Source organism: Vanacampus margaritifer, chromosome 5 (genome assembly GCF_051991255.1).
Source record: "Vanacampus margaritifer isolate UIUO_Vmar chromosome 5, RoL_Vmar_1.0, whole genome shotgun sequence".
NCBI classification, from domain to species: domain Eukaryota; kingdom Metazoa; phylum Chordata; class Actinopteri; order Syngnathiformes; family Syngnathidae; genus Vanacampus; species Vanacampus margaritifer.
This window is the reverse complement of record NC_135436.1, coordinates 10,646,984-10,673,793: the sequence shown is the minus strand read 5'-3', so window position 1 is coordinate 10,673,793 and position 26,810 is coordinate 10,646,984. Positions and strand designations below refer to the sequence as shown.

The following is a 26,810-nucleotide window of genomic DNA, read 5'->3' as shown; positions in this document are numbered from 1 at the left end:
GTATGGGGCCATTCATTACCTGTTAATAGCCATCAATCACATCCCCTCGACTTCCCTCGCGTCTTACTTTTCCTTCAGCTTAGTTACTTTGAGTTCTATGTACTTTAATAAACATTGTTCCTCAATTCCATCGCTGTTTTGTCCCTAAGATCAATTTGCACAGCATGCGCATTTGCATGCTTTGGTATTCAATAATCATTATGTTCTATTTTGGTTGATAATTGAGGCAGTCAAGTGTATGAGTGCTTTTCCCATTTGAAATGACTCAATTTGATCACAGTGTGCGTGTGTGTGTGTGTGGGGGGGGGGGGGGGGGGTGCATGGTTGTGAAGCTGTGTGCACCTAAAGCATTGTTGGTGATAGTGTTTTAATTAAACTTGATACAGTGCAATGATTACAAAAGGCCCAAACACACACTCATGAACTGTACACAGGCACAGGAACACATTAGTTCTATTTTTCTGTCTAGCATTTTAATTAAACTCCACAAGTCCCAAATGTCATGAAAATGACACACAAGCAGAACCGCTATTTACATTTGCAAGAATTACATTTTCATACGAAAACATTAATAAACAAAAATGAATGATACTTTTTAATTTTAATGCACAAGCCGGTAACACATTATGACAAAGTTTTATGCCTAGTTATCATTTTCTACTAGTTGACTGTTATAGGAGGTCTTTCTCTCTCTCTGGTTCGTTCTTTTTAAAACCTTGTCAGCTTCCATAACTGTCCTCATCTGTCCTGTGCTATATGTTCTCTCCTTGCACTTCCTGCCAAGATGACTTCTTTTACCCCTTTCTCTCCACTTTGTCCTTCTTATTCTATCTTTCTTTTTTCACACTTGACTTGCTATCGCACCGCGCACACTGTCTTTCTTTTCTCATCGGGGATCGAAGGTAATTAGAGCGATGTAGGTTAATGACGGCTGAGACTTGTGTTGGCTACTGTGTCTGGAAACGCGCCTGGAATCCAGACGAGGATAACCGACATTGTCTTGTCTTACTGCATGCACCGTGAGTCCTGAGCACCACCGCATATTATCCTGTTGAATGTCAGATGAAAAAGGAGAAAACACTCCACAGTTTTTTTTCCATATTACCCAGGAGTTTATGTGGCCAATCCCGATTGTGAGTCACATGACTTGTGCCATCACTTACCAACCTGTATGAGTATTGTTAGTCTAAATTCCATCTTCTTCAGTTGCAAAAACTACCCTGCCCATCTAAAAGTACAGTTCAGGAAGAATGCATTAATCAGACAGACCCCCTTTCAGCAACCGCAAACAAGTTCTCACACTGTTATTTATTAATGTCCAACCCACCCTGCAGAGATGGCACAAAACCCTCCTTTGTCTAATTGGCTTTTTAAGATTAGAATCTCCCTGGTGGCAGTGGAAAGGCAATGGCTATAGTGTGTCCCGCTGAGCTGTGACAGGTCACTGTTTACTAAAACTCTCCCCCTCCGTCATCGGTGCTTTCTTTGCGCATGATTCTCCCACACAAAAGGGAGTCTGCTCAGAGCAGTGTGGAAGCCCCAAGGCAAACAGAGGCCCAGGCAGAGGACAGGACAGAGGGCCATTGATGACCGATGTTTTGACAGCGATGCCGAAAGACACCTCCACTAGTTGGGTTGAAAAGGACAGCTGGAGGAAACTGGAAAAGGAGAAAACGGCATGCAAATAAATTCATCACAGTCCGAAAGCATTTGTTTAAAGACTGAAGTCTCAGGGAACAATGTAATCAGACAAGAAAGATTATGATTGCGGAAGGTTGCCTCAGAATGAGAGTATAAATATCACATTTGCATAGCTGTCTTTAAGCTATTTGTCAGGAAAAACAAAAGAAGGAAATGTTAAAGCAATCAGCTAAACGGTGTCAGGTAAGTTTCATCAAACCCAGTGGTGTCCAAACTACAGCCCGGGGGCCATTTGTGAGCAGTCCTCAGCATAATAAAATCAACTGATAGAGCGTTTCTAAATATTTCAAGAAACTACCGGTATTTGCAACTAAAATAGTCACAACTTTTCTCATTATATTACCTCATTAATTACGATCGCTCAGTTTCAGAAGCAAAAATGTTTTCCTTCACTTTCTGCTGCCTGCGTTAAGGTCTGATATGTCAACACATCCCAGTAATGATTAAGATCCTAAGCATTGCTTTAAAAATTGATATCTTACTTTGTTTTACCCAATTACTGTTACTTTGGTTCTGAATGTGAAGATCTGCTCAGGGCTGTGGACCACCCCAAAATCATGAAAAATCCATAAATTGTTTGCCTTATCACTTTTAACAGATGTAAAAAAATAAAAAAAAAATAAAAAAAATAACATAACTATAGAGTGTTCCCTCACTTTTTACTAGTGACACATTCCAAGTCCCCACCACAAAAGATGAATTTTGACAAGGTAGAGGTTGTCCCACCCTTCGAAACACTTGTTACACTTAACCTTATAACGCCAAACGGATCATTAAATACAAGACATTTTGAGCCCTCTTTCATGAGTATAATATTTTCTTCCCAGCAAAATCCTGACTGATGGCTTTTCCAGCAACCTTGCAAGATTGTCCCAATTGAGAAAGGAGACACACCTACACTTATTAATAGTGGGCAATGTTCTTTCTGATTTTTGGAAATACTAATATGTTTGATATGTATGTTTATTATTATATTTTTATTGGTAATAAATGTAAAAAAAATGAAAGCATTGTGACCGGATGTATCAAATATGACACAAATCAAAAGTCATATATGGAATTTGATTTAAAAAATAAAATAAATTGTTCAATAGGAACAATAAATACTCTATTTACAAAGAATCCAAATGTTGTCTCATATATTTCAGGTTTCAGGCTTTATAGGGTTAATAACGGGAACGCGCAACCGAGGGGCACAAAGGCGGAAGCGCAAGCACTGGGACGCGGCCCGCACGTCGCAAACAGGAACCGGAAACAAAGCTGATGTGTGAAAACCCGGAAGTCCCACCTCCTCCGTGGCATAGGCTGTGGTCATAAATGAATGTGAGTGGATGTGCGCTGCATCCCAAAAGCGCATGAGGACGACAATGACAAAACATCAGCTGAATAACTACATTTAAGTTTTTCATTTTAATGTTTAAATAACTTCCTTAACCATAAACCGGGTTACAAATGTCACAAATGGTCAAAAAAAAAAATCTGTGATAGAGTGAATGTGATGTAGCGAGGGAACACTGTAATACATAATTGCTTGATTTTTTTTTTTTTTGTTTTAGCGTGTTTAATAAAGTTGGACAATGTCAAAGTGGCCCTTACATCCTTCAAGGAAAAAGTTTGTACACCCCTTTTTAACAAACAAGCAAATTAAATGTAAATCTACTGTGCTTGGTATAGGTACAAATGACAAGACTACATTATGTGGGACTAATGGAAGTGTTTTGTTTTTTGTTTTCATTTTAATTTGATTATTAGGCAAGTGAACATGTTCGTTTCCCATTAAAAATTGTACTCTGGTTGGAAATGTAGACTGTATATGCGTCGTGTGTGATAGCAAGCACATTCCTAACAATGATGAGAATGCGGCAGGTGCCTGGCAGGTCGGGATGCAGAGGAAGCGATCTATTGCAGATATCTGGGCACATTTCCCAGTATTTTTTCCACACATTCTGCATATAATATCTGTCATTTCACTGTTTTCTCCCGAGGCAAATTGGAGGCATTATCTGTTCAGAAAATAACTGGCAATCTACTCATTATCCAGACAATTATCCGGCACTAATAGTGTGCTTAATCTGTCTCATTTGATCAGTTATTACTGTTTAAGGAAGTCAGTGCCAGATAATGCACGTTAATAGTTTGAAGAGAGAATGATTTGGTCGATAAAAAGTAAGCTGTTTAGACTGTAGCCTTGGTGTGTACTGGGTAATTAATTGCATGTGTGTGTGTGTGTGTGTGCGTGCGCTGTTCTTTTGGCGGCGGCTGCTTTGAGTGCAACATTGTCCCATGGAGATAAGAGGCTGCCGTCACAAATGGAAGACATGTCAAAATGGAACATGCACCATTACACAGCAATTTTGACACAGTTGACCAACTTTTACATACACAAACTGCATCCACACACACACTCAGCACTCAGCCTATATGAATGCACGCTTGAATAGATTTGCACAACACAAATTTAACACACAAACGTATAGCGAAGGGTATAACGTAGTTCTGACAAAAACAAAGTGATTGTAATGGCTGAAGTTTCCTGTCATCTACCACGAATGGCCAACAAAAATGCCCCCAAGGGCACACGGAGGACACTGTATCATTTTCACAAGAAGCTGTGTTGAATGTGTGTATTTGTGTGTATATGTGCTCAGATGAGGAAGAGAGGGCGGGGATGGGGGAGCATTAATTACCTGTGTGCTTCTCCTGCTGTCACAGGAACAAAGGTCACCCCCACCGAGGGGCTAATTATTAGGAAAAGAGCTTTCTAATTTACCGCTGTCTACTGCCATTCCAGGCGGGAAGAGAAGCATGTCGTGGTGAATGTGCACGCTAGACTTCGGTTTGAGCACTATAATGGCACACCTGCTTGCACAAGTGGCCTTTGATCTGTCACCTTGACCCAAAAAGATAAATACACGATAATGCGGAGGCCTTAATGGTTCAATGTGAACACATCAGCCAATCACATGAAACAGAAGTGGATTAAGTGACAGTGGACTTGGTTAGGCAAAAAAAGGAAGGTTATAAAAGACTGCAGAAGGCTTTTGCAACTATGCGAAAAGTATAAAATATCACAATCCAGATTTCTTAACTAGTAAGTAGTAATGTTGCAGCAAGGTACAGTACATGGGCTTTTAATAAAATACAGTCTATTGAATCATGGATAGTGGCTCTAACTGTGTGGAGTGGACATTGTGATATTTACATTTTTGTGTTGCTTGGTGTGTCAGTAAGAGGCAGACACACCGCAAGATGATTTATTTAAAGCATCCATTCTAATATTGCCGGTCCCAGAGGTTTGATGCGCTTGTAAAAACTTTTTCACGCACTAAAATGATCACACAATTTCGTTTGAAAACCTGATGGCATAAAACAGACAAGTTTTATTATTGTTCAACATTAACAGCATGTTTATCACATCCCTCACAGGATTAAGTCCATCTATTTGTCTGTTTATCTGTCTATGTAGCAATATTTATAATGAACTACAACTTTTATTATACTTTTACTATATTGCTTGACTTCTTTAGGTTTGAGTGGGTATTTATTTAGCAGTCAACAATTGCAACTTATATTCTCTATTATCATGAGAACCAAAGTGGAACAAAAAAACAACAACTTAAAAACTGGAAGAAAAAAAGGGAAGTTTTGAGCAGTTTAGATACATAAAATATTTTTCTTTACATTTATCAAATATGTAATCATACTGCCTTATTCACTGTATATAGTCTGTAATTTCCCTCCGCACAACTTTTGAGTAGCTACTGTTTTGTATTGCAATGTAAACGTTGCACTGCAAAAACTTAAGTAAGATATAATTTTGTAAATTTAACCAAAATTTTCTTATTTTGCTTTGACAAGTTATTTTTACTTAAAATGAAATTGTCAGACAAGTTCAGACATCACTTAATTATCTTATTTGATGAAGCAGTCTTTGAGTGTTAACAGACAGTTATAAGTACTGTGAGGCTTAAAACAAGCATTTTCCACATTTTATGATACCAACTAATCAACATCAAAGCCCCCAAACTGGGGTTTCATCAATAGATTTTTTATTTTATTTTATTTTAAGATTTTACATAATCTAGTGATAAGATAAATGGAAAAAATACATATGAAAAGTGGTTCGCTTCGTTATATTTACTAAGCTCATTTTTCCTCCTTCCACCACCAGCTCAGTAGTCTAGTGATAGAGTGGCTGTCCTCAGACTTGGAGCTTGTGGATTCAATCCCTGGCATACCAAAGACAATTACAATGAAAATAGGACCTGTTCCCTGCCTGCTTCATGCTCAAAGTTATCCAAGTGAAGAAAAAAATAAAGTAAGAAAATAGTTGTATTTATTACAGCTTGATAAAAAGTTTATATTACTTGTTTTTAGTCTAAAATACTATTTTCTGTGGTTGATATGGGCATAGTATTATTTTCTTATTTTTTTTTTAAATCTTACAGGTAAATTTAAGTAAAAATTTCCTGTTCTGTTGGCAGATAATTTTTCTTATTTGAAGTAAGACTTTTCTTATTTTACTATATTTTTTCTTCTTAAATGTTCTACTGTCCTTTTTGCAGTGTGGTAATTAAAGGTTGTTATAAAGCAGTGATTCTCAACCACTGTGCCGTGTTTGCACTTGCAGTGTGGCGGGAAATTAATTCATTTGCTCTTCACCCAATTGGTCAAAAATCCATCCATCCATTTTCTTAACTGCTTGTCCTTACAAGGGTCGCGGGGGGTGCTGGAGCCTATCCCAGCTGGCTTCGGGCAGTAGGCGGGGTACACCCTTGCCAGCCAATCGCAGTCGTCAAAAATGTTTATTTATATGTATCTTTGTTCATTAATCTACAACAGTGACTTCTAGCAAGAAACAGAACAAATAAATGATCTTCTATGAGATGGCAGAAAGTGTGTCTGACATGTATCCACATCTTTTAGCTCTTTTTGTATGCCGTAAATTTTTTCGATCTTAAAATATTTGTTGTGGCTTAAATAAATGTTGGGAGTCACTGTTATAGAAAATGACAGCTACTCCAAAAAGCTGGATGTACTCTGTGTTGCACCGCCAATGAATTCTAAAATTAATACTTTGTAAATAAACTAATGGCTGTCAAAGTTAAAGCTTCAAGGCTTTAACTCAAGAGTTAACTCCAGAGTTAAAGCTTTAATGCTTTAAAGCGTTAACTTTGACAACACTAAAATAAACAGAGATTTCTTTGAATTTTTTTTTTATTAAATATGTTGAAAACAATAATATTTAACCAGAATATTTGGTGATACACAGCTAAATTAATGTTAACTCTATAAAGTAGTTTTTGTTCACACTTGTCAGTTTTGGTTTAAATACAACACATTTATGTACAATTTGGTCTGATCCGATTGTTCTGTGGAGTTTGCTTTGTCAAGTTTAAACACAACCATCCGAATCCTAGTACACACCAAACAAGGGGACTGGGACCACTTGAGCATGAAGTCTCTGTCCACTTAACTTCCTTCAGATAAGTTCAACGGCTCAATACACGCGTGGATAAACTGCAGGTGCGTTTTAAAATATACAATTTTAGGAGCTATTGAAGACTTTGTTGCAACAGCTGACGTCATTTTTTCCCCCGTGACATTTTAGTACAAGAATATCAGGTTAATGAAAAGCCCACTGAAATACACACACGTTTAAACTCACTCCATCCCACCTTCATTATTTGACCGTCTTTAGCATGCACAGCTGCACCCGCACAGCAGGGGGGATGAAGCAAGAGATCAGTGGATTTTTCAATCAGCAGCGACTGCATTATTTTGTCAAATGATTCCCTCCCAGCAATGCCCCATCTGTCCAAAAGTTAAAAGTGTGAACCACTCACTCGCCTCCACTTCATTGCGTCACCTTCGCCTCTCTGCCTGCATGCCAGCATGGGGTCCGACTCAACTGATACACAGTGATCTCTCAATCTGAGTGGGATTAATCTAGTTTATCTTGTCAATGGGGTTCCTGCTTTAGAGTCTTTACTAACCTTTACCTATCTACCCACAGTACTTTTCCACAACCCGTGCTGCTCTTGCCCTCAAGTCTTATGATTTTACATGAGTGGATTTAAGAGGCAGCAGGTCTTAAACAACCAGCACATGGCTGGTTTAGTCTTTTCAGTCAGGCTTCTGATGAAACCAGGTCAATCGGAACATCTGCTGGTTGGATTGTTTTTCTTGGAGTGTGTAATCAAAACAAATACAATATTCATCTTTGGCGGATTGTTGTAGTTTGATCACGTTACTTTGTTTTTCTTTTTTAGATGCAGTGTATACCCTGCATCGTATGAGAGCACCATGCATAAACAAGCATTTGCAATGTTTTGACAGAAACGTGACAGAAAAGAAATGTGAATGAGTGAAATAAATCATGTTGAGGTCTGATTTCAGTTTTTAAAGCACCATGTTGTGCGAATGAAAAAAAACCTACTGTCAAATGTTAACATTTGGTTTCTGTTAAGAAGAAAAAAAGAGATTCATTAGCGGGCTATTCGAAATTCTGCTCCTCTTTACTCTATAATCACGATACAGTATTCTGTATCTCTGTTAGATATGGTTCAGTATTTTCAGCAAGCAATTGATCTAATCCTATTTGATGACAGATACATAATTGTCAGTTTAGTCTGATGCATGTTATGCTGCATCTCTTCCTGAATATGGGAAATACACAAGGTATATACAGTATATACAGAATGTGGTTGGCAGTGATTTCTGAGGACATCTATTTTATTCATAACACTTCAGAGTCAATACATGCCCAGTTAAATAAATAAATGAATAAATAAATAAAACAACCATAATAATAATAATAATATTATTATTATTAATATTAGTAATAATGATGATGATGATATTAATAATTATTATTATTATTGTTATTAACTCACAGCCAGTCCAGTTAAATTGATTTTTGACGCGTATAGCCGTCAATAGCAGTGAATGAGTTAAATACAGCAACAAATAAAATATTGTGTAGTGCGATGGAGGTAAACCATCATCTGAATGAAAGGACAAGTTGGCTCCAGCTAAACTTGTCTGGCTAGGAGTTTATACACACACACACGCACACTCGGAATCGGCAATTGTTGCCATGGGAACCAGCTGCGAAATCCCAAGTGAGTTGTATTTAAATGTAAATCTCCACCCCCTTCCTTCAAGCCCTAACAGAAATCCAGATTCATTTCAGGCACTCTGTGCCGCTCCATCTCACTCCCCCTCATCTCACTACGTTTGCCCACGGTTGGTCGCACTGCAAAGACAGACCAGAGATTTTAAGGAGATTACTGATGGTCAGACATTCAAGAGATTTACTGACCATTTAATTCAAATTATATTCCACACTGAAAGGGAGACATTGTAGTTTATTATGGATTTGAACAAATACGTTGAGAAATATGACAACTATGAAGTTTAATCCAGCTAGAAAATGTACATAAACACTATAGCACAATGCAGAATGTATCAGACTGTCAAGGGCAACTCACTGGTCAAATTATTACACTGAATTTCCTAAAAACAGAAGAAGCGGTGAAACTGCTTTATTTGGAATATTCAGAGATTTAACCAGATCCACTGGATTAATCCAGTGGTTTTAACCCAGCACTCTTGTGGTACACAGTTGTTTAGTACTGTTGTTGCCCCAGGACATTTGATTGATTTGGGTTTACACACACACAAAGCAACTATTGCAGTAAAACACCTAAATATGACCATGTACAACTTTTTACGTGTGTGTGAGAGAGAGCGAGAGCGAGAGATGCTGAGGGGGAGGGGGAGGGTTTTGTTTTTATGTTGTACGCAGCACTTTATGTTGCTTTTTTGTTTATGAAAAGTGTTACTGTATATAAATAAAGTTTGGTTTCATTTGAATGAGTTTGAAATATGAGTGTGTTCGGTTAGGAGCATGGTCAAGGAATATGTGTCTGTGTGTGCGTGTGTTTGCGTGATCGTGTGTGTGAACTGATCCCTGCCATCTGCCTGCTTTGTAATTCCCTCCATAGTGGCAGCGAAAGCTCGCAATAGACACTGATAACTTGTCCCATTAACGTGAGGGAGCACTCAGTACTGATGATGATTCCTCTTGTTTTACAAGCTCCACCACCCACATGCTCGCTTTTTAGTGTTTATCTATATGTTCCACTCTGACAGGAAGAACAAATTAATCAGCAGGCGCTCTATTGCACCGCAAAAAATGTGCTGCTTGTAAATAATGGTAGTTTCAGGTGAAATTACATGTACAATGTTTCTTCAATGGAACAAAAAGTACGTGTGTGCGCACGCGTTGAAGCACACATTCATACACATTTATATTGAATTTACTGCACTCCCATGGGCTAAGGAAACTGCTGTTTCTATGACAGTATTAATAGATCACTCTACTGGCGGTTACAGCTGCTTTTGCTCATATTAATAGTCCGGCATGTTTTAAAATTTTAATATGCATCATTTAGATTGCCTATACCACTGCACATTCTGTGGTTTGAGAAAACTATTGAGTCGTTATAATAGCATTGCTTTTTGTTTGAAGTGACAGTGTGTCATCTTTAGCGCCATCTAGTGGTGAACTAATAAGTCATTCAATTAAAAAAAAATCACTATTGATTGCAATGATATGCACACAAAAAAGTTCTATCACATCAACATACATTTTCTTATATAGTCATAGGTCTAGTAAAGACTAATTATATTTCATGGCTGGAGCCTCACCTTACAAGTGGCTGACATGTTTCGCCGCACAAAGGACAACTTTGCGAACGTAGTTAGCACTGGTGTTGCTTGCATCTAGAGCCGGACCCAGTGTGTCGACTACTGCTTAACTTCCACAGCAGGGGCCTGCAGGTGATCGTCACTACGTCCTGTGATTCAGGGCCGATGCTTGTCACCTCCAGCTTTGGTTTCGCAAGCTTTTACTAGCTTTTTTTCCACACTAGCTTCTCCTGCTAGCCGCTCGTTAGCCACTCCAGCCTATGGCTCCAACTAACTCCTGCTAGCCACTCTTGTTAGCTGCTCCGGCTAAATCTGGCTCACTCGGTCTTTCGGCGTCATTGGCCAGGCTTCACACCAGCTGCAAATTCGCTGTTGCTCGCCGAGATGCTCGTTTGCTCACGCAAGATAACAATTGGTGGTTGGCTTACGATGTGTGGTCTCTCTGAGCTACTGTAGTGTGCGTACTTCAAAATGCATGCGCTTCGGCTGCACTCTATGTTATAGAGACATCAAGCGGACACTTATTATACACTGTCACTTTAAGAAATAGTCAACAATGCTGATAAATTGAATTCTGCTGCACATTCACCTTGTGGGTTCTGTCAACGCATGAGATCACAACTTCTCCTTGAAACAACTCAGTAGAGCCATTTGCATGTTGCACTGGATTTATGGCAACAGATACTGTCACCTAGTGTGACACATCGCAGAGCTCATTATACAGGAAAGCTGCCTTCAAATAAGAATAAATCTGCATACATTCAAAAATGCTGTGTGACCTCATCATAGCGTCTTTCTTTGATTAAATTAAGTCAGATTAATGACATTACTGCATAAGCGACAATGTATCAGCAAAATTTAATATATTAAATGCACAAGTGTTGACTGACTTAGCTGAGTTTAGTTAGAGTTTAAGGCTACGTTCACACTACGGGCGTGATGCCCAATTGGGATTTTTTGTTAAATCAGATCTTTTTATGTACTGTTCACATTACAAAAACAAATGCAACATCTAATGTGAACGCGCCCATGATGCGACTCGCATGCGCAAAAAGCTCACGTTGAGTGATGCACATCCAAAACAACGACGTCACGTTGTAGTGTTCACGGAAATAACCCGACTCGCAACGTTTTACCGCCAGCTGAGGCAAGCGATTTTTTATCAGTGTCATATGCAAATTTAGCTGTGCCAGCGCACGCTACAGATTGGTGGACTGGTGGACTCGTGTTAGGAGTTTGGGTGTGAAAAAAATCGGAATTGTACCGTTCACACTACAAAAAAAAAAAAAACAGATACTGCATACTACATAAAAAAAAATCTGAAATGAGCTGCAGTGTGATAAATTATGTTCAGATTTAAAGTTCAAGTACCACTGATTGTCACACCTAACTAAGTGGGGCGAAATTTGTTCTCCGCATTTGACCCATCCTCTGAGGGAGCGGTGAGCAGCAGCAGGAGCCGCGCTCAGGAATCATTTGGTGATCTAATTCCCCAATTCCAACCCTTAATGCTGAGTGACAAGCAGGGAGGCAAATGGGTCCCATTTTTATAGTCTCTGGTATGACCCGGTCAGGGATTGAACTCACGTCAGTCAGTCAGGGCGGACATGCTACCACTAGACCACTGAGCCTTTGGGTCAGTGAAAACAAATTAGGTTACGATATTCAACATTATGACACTTACAAATTTCTGACCGTGTAGCTACATTACTGGTACTTATTTTCTTTTTTAATTAAGGAATCCATGTGCTCATTATTATTCAGTACAGGCGTCAGAACTACAGTTTCCTTGCAGCACATATTTACCAGTCTGTGCAACTTAGGAACTTTTGGTGATTTTTGGACTATTTTATAAGCTCTTCTGTGATGATTTTGGAAACAATATACAAACAAACACAAATCAAACAGGTTTATGTAATTCATCAAACAGTAGGCCTGCTGCCTACTTATTTTCATGGTTTGTCACGAACAGAACACAATGCTGGAGTCAGAGAATTAAACAAACAAACAAACAAAGTTTGGTGATAAGAATATTTTGATGCATACTTTTTCAGCGAAAACATATCTGACTCGGGATTGGATTGACGGAATCACAATTGCTGCCTAAATCGGTCACATCATCAATGTCTTCAATATTGAGCGTATGGTGTAATTGTTGGGAATGTGGCTAAATGTTACATCACATTTATTCTTACATTGGCAATAAAGTCATTTTGAATGTGTAAGTATTAAATGCAAGTTTTGAAACATTACCGTGAATGCAGGACTTCATCTTCACTTCCTGAAAGTCTCTCAGCTGTCAGTCCCACAGGGACACACCTGACAATAGATATGTACACTGAGAGAACATTCAAGCACAAAAATCTGCCGTTTGGCCCCCAGCCTTACTTTGCACTCTAATCCGCAAGCCAGTATGCAGTTGGATAGATTTCAGGATCTTGGCCAGCCTACAATGGATTTCTCTACTGTCCCAGAAACCTTCTAGAAAGATGTCTTCTTTGAGTTTTTTCACTTACTCTGCAAGTTTTCTACATGAAAAATCAAATAATATAGTGCAGTTATGAAAATAGTAGTATTATATACTGTACATTCACAGGCCTACGTCAGTAGATGACTATCTTTTAATTGTTTGATTTGAGATTGGATGGAGAAGAAGACCTATTTAACATCGTCTGCATAATAAATAATAATAATAATAAATAATAGTGTCCAATTAATTTAAGTAACACTGAAGTGAGAGAGTGCTCCAGTAATATATTTCTCAGTACTGACACCTCAAAGCAACAAGGTTCTGGCCAACAACTGAATGCTAAATACTAAATGTATTTCAATAGAGTGCAAGAGTGTGTCTCCGGTGGGCCCTGCTACGACCCACAGTACAAATACATGTAGGCTCCTACTAAGACTGTGGGCGAGTGTGCATGACTGTTTGTTGTTAGTGTGTGAAATTCCTCAAGTTCTCAAGTCTTTTCAACAAGCTTTCTTGGAGTCATGATTAATGAGTGTTTAAGTCGGAAAAGCCATGTGGATATCGTTTATTAGGCATGAAATATCCAAGTCTATTGATGTTATTTGTTAATGACAAAGTTTAATAAATCAGGACTGCCTTAAAACTCTCTATTACAGTATAATATGTCTGTATCTTTTATATTGTAATATCATATGTGGAAATAGAATATCATTCTCACCTTTAAAAAGTCTTTATCCTGCAAAAGAGATTTAGCAGAATTGCTACTTACAGAAACTTAGCTACTCTTTCAGCACCCCTCTTTAAACTACTAAATTTATTATCAATCTTTAACATAATTGACTACATGATCCTGTGTCAGTCTTCACAGTTATCTTGGCCTTTTAGGTTTTTTGTTTCTCTCAATTCAACAAAAACGTTCATAATCTCAGTACAAGATGTACAAATCAGTTACATCTCCCATTGTATTGCATTCTGTCAGTATACAGGGTCCCAGATAAAGAACTTACAGTACAGTAAAGCTTTGAAACAAGGCTCATTTTTTTTTCTAAAGATCTATTTCCTGATGATGATTTATGCTGCTATAACCTTACAGAGAAAAACAGAATAAAAACTGCCGAAACCTCTACTCTACACAATACAAAAGAAACGATAAAAAGTCGTTCATTAATGTCCAAAAGTGCAGACTATTACATACAGCTCATACTTTTTTTTAATTCCATTTAGGTAATAAGTACAGTAATTTTAGCTCAGTTGCCATCAGTGGGCATTATTATTTATTTATTTATTTTTACATCGACTTTGGTGAAAATACATGTTTTAAATGCATGAATTTTAATAATAGTGTATGTAGTTCGGTAAATGATTGACTTTGCTGTTGTGAAATGCCGTCGCAATGAGTTCAGGATTGTTGCAATATTATTATTTGTATAACTGTCCAAATATTGTAATATAGATATTATGAATGCAAATGGTTGTATTTCTGCTTTGCGTCTACATTCTTAAGAGAGGCAAGCAAGCTCAGCACAATAGGGAGTAATAATAATGAATTGAGGGACATGTAGACTCAGAGGTGCATGTTGGGATGATGGCGGCACTTTTAGGATGTCATGAGTTGTAGCGGCAACCGGAACGGCACAAGGTAGGCATCGCTTTCAGAAAACGACCTTGACTGCCAGGATGAGCCATTGTGAGAGCATCCGACTTTTGTATTATGGGTAAGAAAACATTGTACATCAGTTTTATAGCATGTTTCTCCCTGGTTCAGGAAGGATGACAACAAATAGACGGGTGGTCACATACTGGATTTTAAACTCATGTATTGTTAAGCATGCGAAGATTTCTGTAAGTCTTTTACCAACGCTGGCATTTTTTTCTCATCTCATTTATTGAGCATTCTGCGTTGTGTTATAGAGATCTGTTTTACCAGAGAGTGTGGTGAACATCAAGGCTCATGAAGATACAAAGTACTTTTGTGACCATTTTCGGCTTATTGCAAGTAAAAAATTTTGAATTAAAGGTCATTGAGGAAGGGTGCGAATCTGGCAATGATTCTTAAGAAACAATTGACCAACATACCCAACCTCATCACATTGATGGGACTGCAGTCTTTAGTAAGTAGCCTAAGGGTTCACATACTTTTTCCATCCTGTAATGTTGTACATGGTGTGTCCTGTATAAACATGAACATGTATAATTGCTCATGTGTTAGTTTAAGCAGACTCCCTGTGTTCATTGTTGCGACTTAGATGAAGATTAGATCACATTTTATAGCCAATGTATGCAAAAATCTTTAACAGTGCATGGGAAGCACTCTGGATTCTCTCCAGAAACCACTCTCACTTTACATAATACAGGTTAATCATGTGTCTTTACCTTTTTGCTTTGTCAGCTCAATATAGTAAAACACACAATAGTTCCAAGTAGTAATATTTAATCATAAGATACTTTTCTGAGATCAAGACTCATAGTTAAAATAAAAATACAGAAATAAATACACCTTTAGTAAAATAAAATATCAAATATCAGCTACCAGCAAATTACTTTTGACAAATGTTTTTTTTTTTTTTTTTCTCAGAGCAGAGATAATTCTACGAACTGAACTGGGATCTCCAGAGTTTTCCTCTTTGCTTGCTGTTCGCTTGACCTATTGTCTGCAATGTGCATTGACAACACCAAGTGCTCTAGTTTCTTTTGTCTTGTTATCATTGCCAAAAGCCTCCATCAGGCCTCATGGGTATTGCAGAAAGCAGGTTACGTGAAAACTCTGAGTTAACCCTGAGTCTCTGAGTAATTGAATGTAAAATGGTGGATAACCACGTCTGATAGCATGATTAGACTCTGCAAAACTAACCTGCTCGTAGGTTTCGTATGAGACAACCTGACCTTCTACTGGTCTCCTCAATGCAGAAATTTTAATTTTGAATCGCTACTGCCACCTGTGGCCGAAAAACGAAATTGCACACACCCTTTTTTACGTACACAATGCGCACATGATGTCACATCCGCAGTCAGAAGGCAGGACATTCAAACCCGAATCCAGTCTTAAAACTATTGCAGGAGTACCCATTGTGAACAGCAATGTGTTAATCTACTAATTAGAAGATGTTTCAGTCATAAATTGTCAAATAAAAAGGCTATTGTAAAGATATTTTGGTGCAAATTGTTACACAGAGCAGCTTTTGGCATGGCTTCTTCATTTCTTACTCATTGATACTGAAGCATAAGTACATCTAAAATGATTTGCATTTTTAGATGGATTTCTGATCCAACAGTATTGATCAATAATGTCAGCATGCAATTACATCAATCAAATGACAGCCAGCCAATCACAGTCTGTCAGCAACATTCAGCTACACCCCCCCCTCTATTTATGACTTTGTTGATGATGCAATCTTGGTGAGAATGTTATATAGTCGTCATCAGAAGGTCCGCCCACAACAAAGAGTTCTACCCTATCAAGTTTGTCTATTTATGGGCGGCATGGCTCAGTGGTAGAGTGGTCGTCTCCCTAACCCTAACCCTCCTCACCCCTGGTGACCATGTTGAAGTGTCCTTGAGCAGTCCATTTACCATTATTAAGGGGGTGAAGTCTTCTACCAAGTTCTGCCATAGCACGTTTGTTTCCTGGTCCCCAAGGCTGCTGGAGGTTCTGCTACAAAAAACAATGAAGTGCAAATTCCCTGTCCTTCTCTCTGTGAATTGGGCATTATCTAAGAAAACAAGGAAAATGGACCATTCCTGACCTGCTATCTGTAGATTATGGAGCATTACAGGACTTTGGTCCAAGACAAGATCCCAATCTTCACATCAAAATCATCACCCTCACAACTGTAAAGTTGTGTTCTGTCTTGGAAGTGACATGTCACAGTGGAGATTGTCTCTGTTAAAGTCATTTCCAAATATTCCAGTTGTTCAGTGTAGCGCCCCCCCTAATGTCAGCCTTTTGATAACAGTCTCTGGCCTTATATCTATAATCACACACAGGACAGATGTGCCTTGACATTAATGCAAATTTTGTGCCTCCCGCATAGGCTTTTTAACAAATGGGAGTTGTCTATGCAACATTAGTGAGCCAGAGCATATTGAATAAAAGCAAACGTGTGTCAGCCTCGAAGATAAATGCCTCACAAGTGTAATGGTAAAAATTGGTCAAAACTGGAAGAAACATTCCACAGGATTGCCAGTGAATAATTCAGCTGGATACATACCATCAATCAATGTGAGGGACATTGTTTCATTTATTTTAAGAATCCAAACATTCAATCCCAGGTACATTTACTTTTTTTTATTCATGTGGTAAGGTAAAGAAGTGTAAATGACTGGCACTGAATGAGGTCAGTTATGACAGACACTCAACCACACAGACTGGTATCAACAGGAAATTCATACCATTTTGTAGGGTAAGAAGTCAAGGTTAGTCGAGCCTTTTTTTTTTGCTTACTGTAAGTCACTGCAAAGAGGAAGGGAAGATGTGGTTGAGTGATTCCACAGGGAAGGCTGCTTCATTGTCCTTATGAGAAACGAAATACTGTCAGGACATTCCTGGAAGAATATGTGCAACTTGTCTTTTCAGTCAGGCCCAGACACTGCAACGCTGTAAACCGGCAGCCATCCACGGGTGCATTGTAAAGCGGAAAAGAGCACAACATAAGCATAAAACGTTTCAGTTAGCGGCATGAAACACAGCCCTGTGCGTTCAGTCGTGTAATAAGCGTCCAGCCTCAAAAGTCTCCCTGCTCCCTTATAATCCAGTCACCTTGCTGCCGACACACCTGGTTGTCATTGGCTCTGATTAGGACGTTAATGTGTTGCACCTGTGCCTCTTAGCCACACTGGGCCAATCAGCCAATCAGGATCAAAAGTTGTAAAAGTCATCCTATGAGGGAAACGGCTTGTAAAAGTCTATCAAACATGAAAGCTGGCCTGGGATTGATGCTGACCCTTAGGGAGAAGAGTGCTGGTGAAATGCTTGCTTGGATTTATTTCTGTAGTAAAAAAAAAAATAAAAAAATAAATATATATATATATATATATATATATTTATACAGTTGAAGTGAAGCAGATTTAAAAAACTGCATTTATTAATTACATTTTTTTTCAGATTACTGTATTTATATTTCAAGTTTTAAAGTGTGCTGGCATCTTTCTATACAGGGACACACAAGAATACCTAATTTTCATACTTTTGTGGACGTATACATGTATATAAACATAATTATACACATATTCATAGTCATAAGAAAATGCAGGAGAACCAATCTGACATTGGAGAGTTCTGGTTCTTTTCCTCCTCTCCCCGTTGTCAATCCTCCCCCTCATGACAGGTTCATGGTGAGGGCAGATGAGACATGTAGAGGATCGGGAGATGGAGGAAGTGAAGGCGGTATAGCAGCAGAGGCAGTTGTCTGCAAATGATCCACCTGGCTCCCTGCATACAGACCACCAACGTGTTTGTACCACAGAGTTTGCACTCCAGGATGCAAAACCTTCAAGTAAGTTTTTACATTCTCACATAATGTCATCATCCAATGCATAAAAAGACCAAATGACCTTTTATCCGGTATGTCCATAAAAATCCAAATGTGTATACAATCACTTTTTTCCCTGACTGACATTTATTTTATTTTATTTTATTTTATTTATTTTTTGGGAGGGAGGGGGGTTAATTCCTCCTCAAACCACCGTAATACAAAAAAAGAAGAAGAAAAAAACGTATTTTGGTACAGTTACACGATTCACACAATAAAACACAACAGGTCTGCATTAGGCTATTGCATTACACTTACTGTAACACTTACTGTAACAAGGCAAACATGAGAAACTGATTTTCATTAAAAAAAATATTTTCTCAATTATATGCAAAATAACAGTTAACAAAACCCCCCTCATTCACATGCAAAACCTCAAAACTACATTAGAACATTAAGTATATAAATAACAAAAATAAGTCCAAATCACTCTTACATTGTGCACATTAAAATGTAATATACTTTGAAGATAACATAAACATTGACTTTGAAATCTGAAATTGCTTGGTGCACCAGAGCTTCCTAACACTGTCACTGTCAGTTCACATATTGTCTACCATTAAGCGCCTTTAGATGGGGTGGTCCGAAAAGTTGTAGTGGCTCAGTCAGAACTTGTACTTTTGCCCCGTGTGGTCATAATATACAGTAATACGTTAGGTTTAGGGCTGTCAGTTTTGAATATTTTTAGAATTAAATAATAAGGTGTTTTTTATTTTGCATTAAAGTGTATTGCAAAACCATGTTTTTCCTGATTACTGCTTATTAATTTATTATTTATAAATAATACAATGCATGTATTGTTTGTTTGGTATTGTTTAGTGATTTAGCAATCATAAAGGATCCGAGAATAATGTTGGGAGGCCGAAATCAGAGAGCCACTGGCGCGAAGATGAACAAACACTAAGACTATAGATAGTTTTACTTTCAAAAGTTGTTTGACGCTTACTGGAGAAATCTGAAGTAATATGCACACTCCTTCAAAGCCAAATTCAAATACCAGGTTAGTCGTACATCTTTGGTGTATCATCTCACAGCAAAATATCCCACTCAAGTTACCTCCATGGGGCCTCACAAATCAACGCTGCTGGAGTGCGGAGCTTGTGTGCAGAACCAAATCAATAAGGAAAAAGTTTTGAGAATTGTTTCTATGAGAAGAATATAGGAACAAAGCATGTAAAGCTGAGTAAGTTTTGCTCATTTTGTTCAACAATTTAACAGAAGAAGAACTGTGTTCAAGGATCAAAGAAATCTATTAAAACAGTTGTTGAATCTAAATATACTTAATATTAAAAAATAAAATTTTTAGTTGATGAAGAATACTTCACATATGCTTTTTATTTTACTTGTTGATTGCATATTTTTCTAATTTTTGGTTAAATATTTACACAAGCCAGTCTCATGCCATATTTTGACCTCGACTCATAACAACAGTAACGGCATAGACAACGGCTTTTTGTGTAGTCTAGATCTGTAAAATATCATATTTAGAGCTCACGATAAAGTGTGAATGTGTTTGTCTAAAATGAATTTATAATTCTGTTGTTTAAAGATGAAACAAATCCAACTTATTTCGGGTGTTCAAGAATGAAGTTGATTAATTTTTCCAGGACTGTTTCTGATTAAAAGAAAGGGAAGAATTTCATCAGAGACAGAGCATATAAGAATACTTAATTTAATTTTAAGTTTCTACTCAAGTTATGTTTTCAAAACAGTTCCAAGGAGAGAGGTCAGATTCCCGACTGTGTAGCCCTGAAAGAATTCTATTCTTCTCCAAAGAGCTGAAAAGAAAAATAAATATTAAAAGATCATCTGCTCCACTGTAAATTAAAAGCAACACAGGAGCTGATTCTGCACATTTTGCTGTCAAAAAGTGAAGCAAGTGTTGGACACAAAGGGAAAGTAATGGAAGGTGAAGATGGGAACGAGAACTGTATGAAACTCAGACAGCCAAAGGCCATGCATCTTTTAATGCTACAAACTTTTCAGAGTTATGGAATATTAGAAGCATTACAGCTGATATGTGAGCATAATCGTTTGTCAGCAAGAGCCAAAGGTTATATTTTGCAGCACTTGTATTTCATCAGTCATTTAAATGAGGGTTCGGTTTCCTCTCTCAGCCTCTCTTTCTGACGACCTTCCTCTTATCAAAGATCTTTACGTACTTCATGTTGAGACCATAATCCACCTATGAATCATGTATTTACTGTAAAAGTTTCTGAAACCAAAGATAATAGATAGAAAACCAAAAGACAGATTACAATAACACTTAAGGTACATGAGTACAGTTATTGCCATTATTTATGTACAGTGACTCTTTTGTAAATGAATCATCGGTGTGAAAGGACCGCCATCCTATAATGGGCATGCAGAACAACAGTGGGAAGGAAAAAAGCACCTCCGTGTATCTGGAATTCTATTGCAGGGTAAACATTGAGTCACCACAGTGTTTTATGTCCCAAATTCATTACATCTTATCACATACTCAGGTTTCGGGTCAGTAAAAGAGCAGCTACATACACACTCGATGTTTATTATTTTGCTCCTACACGTTATTGCACTCTGTTGTTTTCATAACTCGCATATAGGGCGAAGACCAACGCGGAAATTCGATGTTGCCGATTGTCGTTACATAGTGTGTATGCATGTACGAGTATGCAATTTTTATGTTTACTTTTATGTCTTTAGCTTGGATGTCATTCACACATTATAACAATACGCTACCCTGTGGTAGGTTTTAACGAGACAGACACACTGCAGTGGTTTATATGCCTGTAGATAAAGCCAGCACATGCATTCCGCTGTGCCCTGGTATGGACACGCCATTTAGATAAAATGTGGAGGAGACAAGCCTTTATCAGATTTACTGTAATTAAAATCTTAATTCAGCCAAGGAACCTGTTGAAACTTCATTGGTCGATGCAATGTTGTCTAACTGCAGGCATAAATCATGATTTGTGTGTTAATGTACGTTGTCCTTTGACTCACGTGCTAACCTTCCATGGCCTGGATGTTACTTTACTCTTTTAAGCTTTTTTTGAATATCTAATTGTAGCTGGTATCCTTGGTTCAGTTCAACTATGTATTGACGTGGTAGCTATTTACACAATTTTCTTGTTCCATGTGCTCTATACTATCAGATTATTCACTCTGTAACTGGGAGAAAGACAAATATGTCAGACCATCAGACCAGCTTGTATGTAGTTGTTTCGAAGAGCATTTAACCACCTCTGCTACTCACATCCTCCGCCTATTGGTTGCTAATGAGCCACTGGATACTTTGGATATTGACAACCATAATTTTCGGACTATAAGGCTCACCTGACTATAAGCCGCACTAGCTAAAGTGATTGTTACACGAATAAGCCGCACTCGACTGTAAGCCGCAGGTGTTTTATTGTTACCGCATCTGTATATAAGGGTTCCCACTACCACAGAGGGGATTTACGGGACAGAGATGACTGTTTGGGAACGCATAGCTTCCCATTTATTAACATCTGAACAGCATTCGTAAGGGGCACAAATAATACAGTGCACACGTCCTGCAGTTACAGTAGTAGTACAGTGTAACAACAGAACAAAACTTACCGCACTTGACGAGGCAATAACGTCAAATCGCTAAATTAAATCTGTTTTTAAAAGTGCTTGCCTGTAACACGGAAGTAAAGGTGCATTAACACGGCTGTACAAATATACATTACTGTAGCAAAAATACCCAGCCTACTATAAAAGAAAAGCCAGTCTTTACCGAGAATTCTTGTGCCTTCGTCTTCCTCCTGCATACTACGTAAAACCAAAGTCCTCTTCCTCAGTGTCAGAATCGAAAAAGTCGATTGCCTTTAACTTAAATGCAGCATCATATGCACTTCTCCATTTCTTTTTTATAATGAGTTCTGTCTCCTCTACTGCATTTGAGCTCATTTGGTTTTGTTTTACTGTGCCTGGCGCTGTTGTGCTTCCTCTATAGTGCGCCCCCTCTCAATATGCTGGATAAGCCCCACCGTTGCATTAGCTGCAGGGTCGAATGCAAGTGAAAAAAGTAGCAGCTCATAGTCCGGAAATTACGGTATACTGTATTCAGGAGCACCCATAACAATTCTGGCTGGTCCCCAAAGAACTAAATAATTTGTACATAATGTCGTAATTGGAGTAATTAGAGGTGCAACAAAAAAAAATTGGGCCCGCTTAAGCTTTTTTAAAAACTAAAGACACATTATATCTGATCATTAAAACATTGCTCTGCAAATATGACACAGATGGTGGTCATCAGACAGTAAGGATGTCAGAATCAGATTTATTGACCAAGTATGTAAGAACACACAAGGCATTTGACTTCACAGTCACAACCCATTCAAGAAACACGAGGAGGAAAAAAAACACAATGACAAACAGAGAGACAGAAACGGCAAGCCTGGTGGTTCACTAAGCAACGCCTCATGTTTCTTAGATGGGAAAAAAAAAAGAAAACATGATGAGGGATGAAAGGGGGGGATTCATGGTTGGAAATGTTTGTAATTGGGTGCTTGGTTTTATGGTGTGAAGTAGTGTTAATTTTGCCAGCAAAAACTAAACCAAAATAATTTCGTCAACACTCATTTTTCATCCAACTAGACTAGACTAAAACATACATTAATAAACAATAACTGGGACTAAATCAGTATGCATTTTCATTGACTAATGAAGACGAGACGAAAATGTACTTCATTTAATAAAAACTGGACTAAAATCTATGGACATTTTAGTTCATGAACAAAAACGAGACAAAAATGATATGATTTTGTAAAATCTTGACTCATGACTAATCTGTCACTGTGACACGGTCATGTGACACACAGTAGCAGCCACCCCCCACCCCTTCAAATCCGCAGCTAGCGAGTGCAACATGCACAAACACATGGGACAGACAGGAGGTGGATTCACAGTGAAAGGTTGAAAAAATATATTTATAACGTGACATGAATCCAACGGCTATAATGTTCCAACAATAATGTTAATCCGACCGCTAACTATTGCTGGCTAATTTACTAGCTCGTAGCATGGAGCCATAGTAGCCACATGTTGATATACTGGAATTGTGTGTCAAGTTGTTTTTCATCAAAAAGATGAGATAACATTTGATGTGGAATAGTTTTAGATCTGAAATGTTCAACATTATCGGCTGACAAAAACAAAAATGCACGGGGGTACAATAATTCTCCTGACTATACTAGACTAAAATGTGAGTCTTCGTTTCACATTTCAATCTGATATCACAAACATACAGTTTGCAGTTACTCCTTCTTGCCTCACTCCTATGGAATTGAATTAAGCTCTAATATTTGATGAATTAGCACATGTTGCTTTGACTCAATTTATTCACATACCTAATTGGACATAATGACTTGTTTGAAAACCACACATACATTAATCACATAAACTCACAAATTATCCCTGCGGACCCTTTCATAAGCGCCAACACAAGCGAGCAAAGAATCCCCTTTTGCCATATCTGACATGGTTGTATAGCATTTTTATTTTTCTTCTGTCCACCCCAAAAAAATAAACATAACTCAAGCAGCCTATCCTCTCCAGATCGTAAAGGCGGCATTGAAAGAAAGAAAGGCGAGTGGCTGCTTTATGACTGGGTGTGGGAAGTAAATTTTCATAAGGTGGATCGCTTGGCTGTTGAAGGCCTCGGTGGTGTGGGTGTGGGTGGACCTTCAAACAAAGGGAAAACTGCACACACATGCTCACAAACACATCAACATAGATCCAACGCTGCACAAATGCTTGCTGGCGGACAGAGATGAGAGATTGCGCTACTTGCTGATGAGCGAAGTGGCAGTATTTATGGCTCTGTCATAGGTCCGATATGAATAATACATGAGCCCTCATTGTTGCACAGGAGTACTGAATGTAAATCGATAGGAGTTCACAAATGATATCTCGTCTAAGCACTCCCTTGTCTTCCCCTCATGCTTTTTATGTTGTCTAACTGTCGTCGTACCCCTATCCCCTGATAATAATATTTAATGATACATATGCGAAGTAAAGAAAGACAGTCTTGGTGATCTCCAGTCTCAATCTTGATGCTCTGTGACAACTGGTCTGGTTAGTATTTGTCAAACTGCTCAGGGACTGATGAGAGAAAGAGTGAGAGAGGCGTGCTCCATACCACAATGACTACGTTTGCATACAGGCAATATTCAGGTTCCGGTCAGAATTTGAGTTTCTGGAACAATCGGAATAACACGTTTACATGCGCAAGTTGACAGAATTACCCCCGTATTCATGGCGTTTGGAATAACCCGATGTAAGGGGGTGAAGGACAGACACCATAGCAGAAATAGACGTAATTTCCGTTTCTAACTTTAAACGGTCAATAAAATACATTATATTCATGTCACTCACCACGCTAATTAAAGTACTCGATTTCCTACATGCTCCAAGTGCGTTTCTTGTCGGTGCACGCCAGAAGCACTGACTTACTTCGTTTGGATAAAGCGGAACTATGTGTGTGTCATCTAATGTTCCTACACAAACGTGTATTGTTGAACACTGCAAGCTGGAGATGAACATTGTTTAAGCATTACAAGTGATGTCGCGTCTGTCCCACATGAATAGTTAACATGTCACAAACTGTGGCATTTTCGCCATAGAGGCACAATATAACATGGAAATGCCACGGAAAAATTAATGTATTTAAGCAAGGCCCGTGTAGGACGGCGCTGCGCATACAAGTCGTTACTACATAGACCAAGATTCCTTGCGAGTGCAAATAAGCGAAGACGAGGAAAAGGAGACAAAGAAGAGGTTGTGAGCATGCGCACAACGAAAAGCAATGCCCCGTTGATTCGAGGTATTCCGATTGCGTTTATATGAACCAGTATTCCGGTTATGAAAGGGGTAACCCAAAGGGGCTTTATTCGGGTTTCTAAAAACCCGAATAAGAGCATATTCGGGTTATTGCGTGTGTTTACATGGCCTTTCAAATCCCGAATATTTCCAATATTCGGGTTTTAAAAGGGTTATTGCCTGCATGTAAAACGTAGTCACTGTAATATATCGAGGTAACACATGTGTGGCGGACAGAGTTACCTCCGTTTACATGCTCATTTGTACTTGTTTAGAATACCCTGTTCGGACTGCGACGCGCGGACAACATAATTACGTAAATAACGTCATTTCCACTTTTAACTTACTATACGTTCAATAAAAGACATTATATTTATGTCACTTACCACGTTAAATAAAGTAGTCGGGTTTCCTCCTCGCTCCAAAAGTGTGCTTCTTTGCTGCAAGCGTCATGTTTGTTGACAACGGTGAGTATTTCCGTGGGGTTACACGCCGGAAGCACGGACTTATATACTTGTATTTACTGTAAGTGTATGTAGGCACAAACTGGCGTTTTTGCCGTAGAGAAACAGAATAACGTGACACCGCAGCAGAGAAATCAATGCATTCATCAAGGGAGGCTCCTTCAGCAAGTAGGACGGAGCTGCGCAAGTTGTGACTACATAGACCAAGATTCCTTGCGAGTCAAATAAGCGAAGAAGAATGAAGGGAAAATAACCATGGTTTGATATATCCTCATGTAACCTCTTATATAAGGATATGTTGTTGTCCTGAACTGTTTGTAAATAAAGGGCGGATTCAACCTGGGGACTCTTCCTTGTTTATATTATAGTCCTCCCTGCTTTGCAAAACATTTTTTCGAGGGTGCCTGGGAGAGGGCTTAGCCAGCCCGGTTTCTCACGCTCACAACTTTTTGTTAACGAATAAAAGACGGAGCGGCACATGGTGTGGGTAGAGTCAGCTGTGGAATACGTACGATTGCCCAGCCGTTTTGCAGCTCGTTCTTCCCGGACCGTCGGCTCTCCGGTCTAGTGTCAAGGTAAGCGCTGATGATGATCATATTATGCTGCTTAGCGTTGAAGTGTATTGATTGCTGTTTGCGGGAAATAAAAGGTACAATTATTCTAGCACAGTACAGGTGTTGATTGCTGTTTGCGGGGAATAAAAGGCACAATTACTCTAGCACAGTATATCAGTCTCTGTGTATTCATTGTTACCGCCGATCACTCACGATCCTGCATAAAAATATAAAAGTGAAGTAGTGTTTTCCACAAAACAAAGAAGAAGAAGAAGAAAAGGAGACAAAGAAGAGGTTGAATATTGCCTAATCCGTTTTTAAAAGGGTTATTGCTTGCATGTAAACGTAGTCAATAATGAATACTGACAAACACTCATGGGTGCTCTGAGCCAGACTTATTTCCCTTAGAGAAGATAGTTTGGATATTGTGGTTCACTGTGACAATGTAGCCATAGAGATGTGGTTGTATGTATTCATCCAAGACATAAATTCACTTCATGTCACCAAACTGCAATTCATGGTCACCAAAATGTATGTCAACATCTCT

At 38.5% G+C, this 26,810-nt stretch overlaps 1 long non-coding RNA gene across 1 annotated transcript; it reads right to left on the bottom strand.

The window, feature by feature from the left end:
* Positions 1-460: 460 nt before the first annotated feature.
* LOC144052397 (uncharacterized) lies at positions 461-17,630 on the bottom strand. The gene is made up of 4 exons (XR_013294215.1): positions 17,328-17,630; positions 12,805-12,944; positions 12,670-12,735; positions 461-1,658 (listed from the first exon to the last, which is right to left on the bottom strand). It is a non-coding gene; the product is annotated as an uncharacterized LOC144052397 (long non-coding RNA).
* Positions 17,631-26,810: the final 9,180 nt, after the last annotated feature.